This window comes from Triticum aestivum, chromosome 6B (genome assembly GCF_018294505.1).
Source record: "Triticum aestivum cultivar Chinese Spring chromosome 6B, IWGSC CS RefSeq v2.1, whole genome shotgun sequence".
Classification (NCBI taxonomy): Eukaryota; Viridiplantae; Streptophyta; class Magnoliopsida; order Poales; family Poaceae; genus Triticum; species Triticum aestivum.
The window spans coordinates 702,079,487-702,087,727 of NC_057810.1; positions in this window are offsets into that span (position 1 = coordinate 702,079,487).

Consider the following 8,241-nt stretch of genomic DNA (forward strand, 5'->3'; position numbering starts at 1 on the left):
TCCTCGCCGAATTTTTTTTTCGAGAATTCGTTCAAGCACTTACTAAAAATGCCGCGTCGAAGTCGCCGATTCTCCTTTGCGGAAGCAGACAGTTGAATACGAACATCCTTTAGTTCCTCGCCTAGCTGGGTATTGGCATCTTGGAGGTTATTTTTCTCTTGCCGCACCCTTGTAAGCACCTTCTCGCCGGCCTTTAGCTGGCGCAGTAGCTGTTGCCTGTCCGGATCTAGTCCGGCGCCATCTGCAATATTATTGTCAGACTTATACACACGCCGCACTTCACAAACTACTTATCTTTCGAAATATATATTACCGGAGGGGGTCTCTGTGGCTCCCCCTGCGGCGGCTAGTGCGGCCTCAAGTTGGGCCTTGCACTCTTGAAGCTCCTGTGACAGGTGGGTATTCTTTTATGTAAGATCCTGCATAACAAATGATCCTTAAATCAGTTATTCTAACTATTTTAAGTCTCGGGGGCTACTGGCATATATAACTATCAAAATTCCTCACTCGTATGTCTTTCACATACTGCTCCGTGGCTCTGGCTAGACCATCTTGAGCGGCACGGAGGTGCGCATCTCCCGAACTAAAGGCATTCAATGCCTGTTGGGAGAAACAAGCGTCACGAAGAATTGTCCGGCGGCGCCTGTGATTCATGGCGCTCTCCACCTCAGATCTGGTGGCGGACAATCTGTCGGCATCCTCCGTTGGAGGAGCATCCGACGCGCGCCTTGTGTTCGTCTCCCCTTCCGGACCTGGCGTTGGAGCCTGGCTGGCGGAGGCTCGATTGGCAACCTCTCCGGACACAGTCCGGCGAGCGCTCTTTTTCCTGAAAAAATCATGAGCGTTAGCATGCCTTCCAGGAATCTCTCCTTGAAACACGGTGGCGCGCCATACCATTGCGGCGACGTCTCGATCCGCACCGCACTTCTTTTCCGCCTGCTGGGCCGAACTGCCCCTTGTTGGCCAGCCGCCGCGGGCTCGGCTTCCCGCCTCAAAGGTACCTCCTGCGAAACACCACCGGTATGCATTGATCAGAAATAAGCATGGATGGGTCATGGTATCAGGGCTTTAGTCACGGTTACCTGGGAAGCTGGATATATTCCGGGGTAATCGGCCGTAATGGCGACCAAAGCATTGTCGATGCTAAGTTGGTGGAACACCCCGTCGATCAACTCCACCTTTATATCCGGATCCTCTTCGAAGGCAGGATCGAGGGACCGTTCCGGATCCTCGGGTTGTGGAGGCGGGCTGTGTATATCCTCTACAGCCCGGCGCAGTTCCTGTGCCGAAATCACAAAGTGAGATACTTAACCGTGGGAATGGGGATCGGATGAGCAAAAAGAAATGTCCGCTTACCCAGCTTCAAGCATTGTTCATAGAAAATCCGTTCAATGGACTAACACGGAGAAAATCCTCCTTTTCCCCTTTGTACAGGCCGAACAAGATCTTCACCAGATCAGCGACCGATCCCGGCCCCTTACGTCCATGAGGGGTGGCATCATCCTCCCCATTGAAAGCCCACATGGGGTGGCCCCTATATTGGAGCGGCTGCACCCCCTGCATAATGCATGTGGCCATGACCCCAATCATGGTCAATCCGGAATGAGCCAATAATCTTATTCGGCCCATCAGGTACAGGACGTCCCTGTCGTTCTCCCGTTGAGGGCTCCGCGGACGCCAACTTAGGCGTTTCTTCAGAGGAGCATTACTGAACTCCGGGAGGCCGATCCGAACTGGATCCGGTAGCGGGGCGTCTTCTATATAAAACCATTCCGAAGGCCAGTCTTCGGACGCCTTCTTCGGGGTTCCGGATAGATATCCGGTCCCGGCGATGCGCCATAGTTCGGCTCCGCCCACTTGATATATTGACCCCTCATGAGAACGGGGTACGAGGCAGAATAATCTCTTCCACAGCGCAAAATGAGCCTCGACGCCCAAGAATAGCTCGCAAAGGGCCACGAAGCCCGCGATGTGCAGAATGGAGGCAGGCGTAAGGTGGTGCAGCTGGAGGCCGTAGAACTCCAGGAGCCCCCGGAGAAACGTATCTATTGGAAATCCGAGTCCTCTTATTAGATAAGGGACAAAGCATACCCACTCTCCTTTGGAGAAATTGGGGACGCTCTCTGCCTGTTTTCCGCCCTTATAGGTGGTGAGTCCGGCTCGAACCGGAACCATGAAGGCTGGGGCAAGAAATCCCTTGGTTTGGAGCGCCACTAGCTCGCTGTGCGGGACTGAGCATCTCTCGCAATCTCCAGGCTGAGGGCTGGGAGCGCGAGAGGAGGAGCCGCATCGACTGTCCATGATGGAATGGATTTTTGTCAGAGGCGCTCCGATGAATACTCGCAGAAGGAAGATAGTATGATTCGGATCTAGATCCTCGTCTCTTTTTATAGGCGGCTCATTTGCGCAGCAAGGGGGGGATGTAAAAATACCCTGGCTTTTCGCATTCGTTCGACACGTGGAAAATGGCCTTTATTGGGCGTGGAAGCCTAGGAGCGCAACATTTATCAGAAGCCGGACACTATTCTACAAGTATATGGAGCTGGAGAAGAACCCGCCTTGCAATGCCGAAGACAATTTGTGCACCGGACTCGTCGCCATTGAAGCCTGGTTCGGGGGCTACTGAGGGAGTCCTGGATTAGGGGTGTCTGGATGACCGGACTATGACCTTTGGCCGGACTCCCGGACTATGAAGATACAAGATTGAAGACTCCGTCCCATGTCCGGATAGGGACTTTCCTTGGCGTGGAAGGCAAGCTTGGCGATACGATATGAAGATCTCCTCCCATTGTAACCGACTCTGTGTAACCCTAGCCCTCTCCGGTGTCTATATAAACTGGAGAGTTTTAGTCCGTAGGACGAACAACAATCATACCATAGGCTAGCTTCTAGGGTTTAGCCTCTCTGATCTCGTGGTAGATCAACTCTTGTAATACCCATACCATCAATATTAATCAAGCAGGAGTAGAATTTTACCTCCACCGAGAGGGCCCGAACCTGGGTAAAAGCATCGTGTCCCTTGTCTCCAGTTACCATCCGCCTAGACGCACAGTTCAGGACCCCCTACCCGAGATCCGCCGGTTTTGACACTGACACGAATCATTTGAGCGTGATGTAAACTAGCTTGACGATAATTCCCAATGTGTTCTCGGGAGCTCCTTTCTCATTATTAGAATTGTCCAGGCTTATCCTTTGCTACATAAAGGATTGGGCCACCTTGCTGCACTTTATTTACTTTATTTACTTGTTTCTCGTTACTATTTATCTTATCACAAAACTATCTATTACTTACAATTTCAGTGCTTGCAGAGAAAACCTTACTGAAAACCGCTTATCATTTCCTTCTGCTCCTCGTTGGGTTCGACACTCTTACTTATCAAAAGGACTATGATAGATCCCCTACACTTGTGGGTCATCAGCATCCAAGGAGCCTTGCCGGCCGAAGCTCCGCCAACCGGCCCCACAGCTCGCTGCCGCCAGTTCGCCGGTGCACCAGGCTCCACCACCGCGCCCTCTCTCTCTCTCTCTCTCTCTATCTATCTATCTATCTATCTATCTATCTATCTATCTATCTCTCTCTCTCTCTCTCTCTCTCTCTTACGCAGCTCCTCTTCTCTCTGCTTCTAGGACGCCCGAGGCCGCTGGCAGTGCAGAGTATTGCGGCATAACCAGCAACCACCGACGATGAGCCAGGAACCGCCGGCCATGAGCCATGGCCTTTATCCTATGAGAGTTTCACATTTTTATACTTCGTGATTCTATCTTATACAAAGTAGCACCATTGTTCGGTGTTTTTGCCAAGGCAACTCCTAATTATCTGGCCCACTGTGAGAAAGTGTTTAAATGGGCTAAATCCCCTAATTAGTGTTTTCTGAAAAAAGATTACTGAATGCGTGGTGACTTTTGCAAAAAATTCTCAAATATTCTACAAAAAAGCATACTCAATTTTCAGGGCATTTGAAGAACTTCTATTTTTTGGGTATTTTTTATTGCACGGATAATTCAGAAAACGGACAGAAAATACTAATTTTGCTTTACTTATTCTAAATAACAGAAAGTAAAAGAAAGATATAGAGAGTTGTGCTTTATAACTTCATCCATCTCATCCTCATCAAAAGGAATCCACTAACAAGGTTGATCAGGTCTTGTTAACAAACTTCTTCTGAATAACATGAAACCGGAGAATTTTCGAATAACACTATGTTACCTCAATGGTGATATGCATGTCCCCAACAGTAAGAATATCATATTTCTTTTTGACAGTAGGAAGAGGAAATTCAAAACCTCCAATAGTAATAGTTGAAATTTTTTCAATAGAATTGATACTATGAACTTGAGGTTGTTTCTTCAGAAAGTGTACCATATGTTCATTACCATTAACATGAAAAGTGACACTGCCTTTGTTGCGATCAATAACAGCCCATGTAGTATTCAAAAAGTGTCTACAAAGGATGATCGACATACTGTCGTCCTCGGGAATATCAAGAATAACAAAGTCCGGTAAAATAGTAATGTTTGCAACCACAACAGGCACATCCTCATAAATACCGATGGGTATAACAGTTGATTTATCGGCCATTTGCAAAGAGATTTCAGCAGGTGTCAACTTATTCAAATCAAGTCTACGATACAAAGAGAAAGGCATAACACTACCACCGGCTCCAAGATCACATAAATCAGTTTTAACACAGTTTCTTTTAATGGAGCATGGTATAGTTGGTACTCCTGGATCTCTTAGTTTCTTTGGTATTCCACCCTTAAAAGTATAATTAGCAAGCATGGTAAAAATTTCAGCTTCCGGTATCTTTCTTTTATTTGTAACAATATCTTTCATATACTTAGCATAGGGATTCATTTTAAGCATATCAGTCAAACGCATATGCAAAAAGATAGGTCTAATCATTTCACCAAAGCGCTCAAAATCCTCATCATCTTTTTTCTTGGATGACTTAGGAGGAAAAGGCATGGGTTTCTGAACCCATGGTTCTCTTTCTTTACCGTGTTTCCTAGCAACAAAGTCTCTCTTATCATAACACTGATTCTTTGATTGTGGGTTATCAAGATCAACAATAGGTTAAATCTATACATCATTATTATTACTAGGTTGAGCATCAACATGAACATCATCATTAACGTTATCACTAGGTTCATGTTCATTACCAGATTGTGTTTCAGCATCAGAAATAGAAATATCATTGGGATTCTCCGGTGTGTCTATAACAGGTTGACTAGAAGCATGCAAAGTCCTACCATTTTTCTTTTTCTTTTTCTTAGAAGGACTAGGTGCCTCAATATTAATTTTCTGAGAATCTTGCTTAACTCTCTTAGGGTGGCCTTCAGGATACAAAGGTTCCTGTGTCATTTTACCACCTCTATTCATAACTCTAACAGCATTATCATTGTTCTTATTATTTAATTCATTGAGCAGATCATCTTGTGCCTTAAGTACTTGTTCTACTTGAGTGGTAACCATTGATGCATGTTTACTAATAAGCTTAAGGTCACCTTTAACTCTAGATATATAATCACTCAAGTGTTCAACCATATAAGCATTACGTTTCAATTGTCTACCAAAATAAGCATTGAAGTCTTCTTGCTTAACAATAAAATTATCAAACTCATCCAAGCATTGACTAGCGTTGGCTCGTTGTCCTACATCATGTGAATTTTACAGGGCTTGTCGAGCCATTCCTCGAGGACAGTTCTATGATCCGTAACGAGCTTAATTTTCTTATCCACAGGATGATGATTGGGTTCTTCACGGGGGTGCATCCTCTTTGCCCGTCCGGGGATGGCCTAAAGACCTGCAGTTCCCAGCGGGCTGTCTGGGTACTTCTGTACTATGTGTGCCATTGTTGCAAAATACCGAGATCGCGTCGTCGTCGCAACAATCCTTGACCTTGTTTTTTAACAAGTAGGAATCTAGCCCAGAAGTGGTGGACTATTTCCTGAGGCTACTTACACACATACATTAAGTCGCATATGTCCGAAGGACCGGAGTTGCTTGGGGAATAATGCTTGTGGTCGATGGGCGGGTTCAAATCCGAACCCTGACCCACTGGGAAGTCCGGATTCTGAAGAATTTTCGAGGCTACAGGCCTGGGTTCCGGAGCATCCGGTGCGTTTTTAGGCTCAAGGCCCGATTCCATGTTCGGAGGACAAGAAGTGTCTTCCAGAAGACGGGAGTCCGGCTCTCTGAGTTTGGAAACCCGGACATACTTTGTTCTCAACGTAGGGGAAGGGTCCTTGTCGGCTTGTTCCTCCACGATTGCCACATGATGGGTGATCGGTGGAGATCTAATTTCTCTCTCATCGGGTTTAAACCCAATCCGATCATAGTCGGTTACGACCCCAAGGGTGGCGATGCGATCTAGCAGTTCGTTTAAGGCCGATATTTCTGCCGGATCCATCTTGTCAGAGTATTCAGGGCCGATGCGGAGGCGGTTTTTGGCAATGGGTTGGGCTGCTTCTGGCTTAACGGCCGAGCGAGCGCCCATGAAGATGCCGAGCCGGAGGGTTTGCCCAAAAGCTAGGGCTTCTCCAGAAGTGATGTTGTCCTTGATGACAAGGGGAGCCATCAACCCTTCTGTCGACGGCACAGAGCAACTCTCAATGAAAGCACTAATGTTAGTGTGGAAAATCAGCAGATCTCGGATAGGGGGTCCCGGACTGTGCGTCTAAGGATCGAAGGTAACAAGGAGGCAGGGGACACGATGTTTACCCAGGTTCGGGTCCTCTTAATGGAGGTAATACCCTACTTCCTGCTTGATTGATTTTGATGAGTATAGGGGTTACAAGAGTTGATCTACCTCGAGATCGTGATGGCAGGCCTCCCGGGTGACGTGAGCGAGACAACATGCACAAGAAGATCCTCCGAAAGGCGCTCCACCTCGCATGCGGCTGGAGTTCTCTCCGTATGCACGCGGTTGTGTGATGTTGTCCTTCGGATGTTGTGGAACTTGTTATCATATATAGGAGCCTATTGGTATATCAGACCAAGACCGTGGCAGAGTCGGTAAGCTTTATATTATACACCCTCCGTCCCGAAATATTTGTCGGAAGAATGTAGAAAAATGAATGTATCTAGAACTAAAAATATATCTAGATACATTCATTCCTCCGACGAGTATATTCAGACGAAGGAAGTATAAAAAGCGTCAAACGTACGTGGTGAGAGAGAAAGACGCGTCCAGAAAGCTAAATGGAAGCGCCAAACTAAAAATCTAGTGTGCACACGTACTGAAAGAAACATGATGATGCACCCGAGCACTTAGAATCGGATTTGCTACTTCTCCTCATCTAGCAATGTCACATCTAATTCCTGACCGTATGATGCAGTTTCAAGATCTGTGTTGTACCGATCCTTTTTGCTGTGTAGTTGTTTGTCACGAAATCACTAATTGAGAAGCAGGGCCATATATGAGCATGTGCAACAGGAGCAGCCGAACAGGGCCCCAGCACTAGAGGGGGCCATATTTTTTTGGTTAATCAAGGTGTTAATTGAAGAATTAGGTAATAGACTAGAGTAAAGAACTGTTTGGAATATTTTACTACAAGACACCCTACGCATCCCGCTCTTATCACGATCCATCAGTTCCTCTGAGCCATTTCAATCTCAAAGCTCTTCCAAAATAGCATAGTACAACTAAAAAAATGCAGATTAGGCATGTGCTATCTTTTTGTCTTTAAAAATCTGCTTCCAACTAATGTTTTGTGAAAAACTAAAAAGATTGTCAAAAGTATTATTGTTTTTCTTTCGCAAATAGGGCCTAATTTTGATTTGCACATGGCCCATATGTCCTCGGTACGGCCCTGTTGAGGAGTACTCATTGCAAAGATCACTCCCACCTTCCCAGGTTGTGACAAGTGGCGTGCTGCATTTGCGCCACTTGTCGCAACCTTCCCTTCTTCGTAGATCCGTTTAGTCACAATGTTTTACCTCTTAAACCGTGCATTCAAATCTCGAATCATTTTCACTCTTGGATTTCTCGCGTCGAGATCTTCAAAACTAGAATCCCATGTTGATAGGTTTTGACAAACTTTTTTTCATGAAAAAAACCGGTCGAAAAATCGGACAAAAAATCCAAACTGGGAGCACGGTTTTTTCCCTTTAAGAAAGAGCCACGGAAGTGCCTCCCACGAAATCACAACCGTGCTCTCCCGGAAGCAAAATCGTGCCTCTCGCAGAATAAAAAAACAACAGAAAATGCGTTTTTTCATTTCCGAGAGGCACGGCCGTGA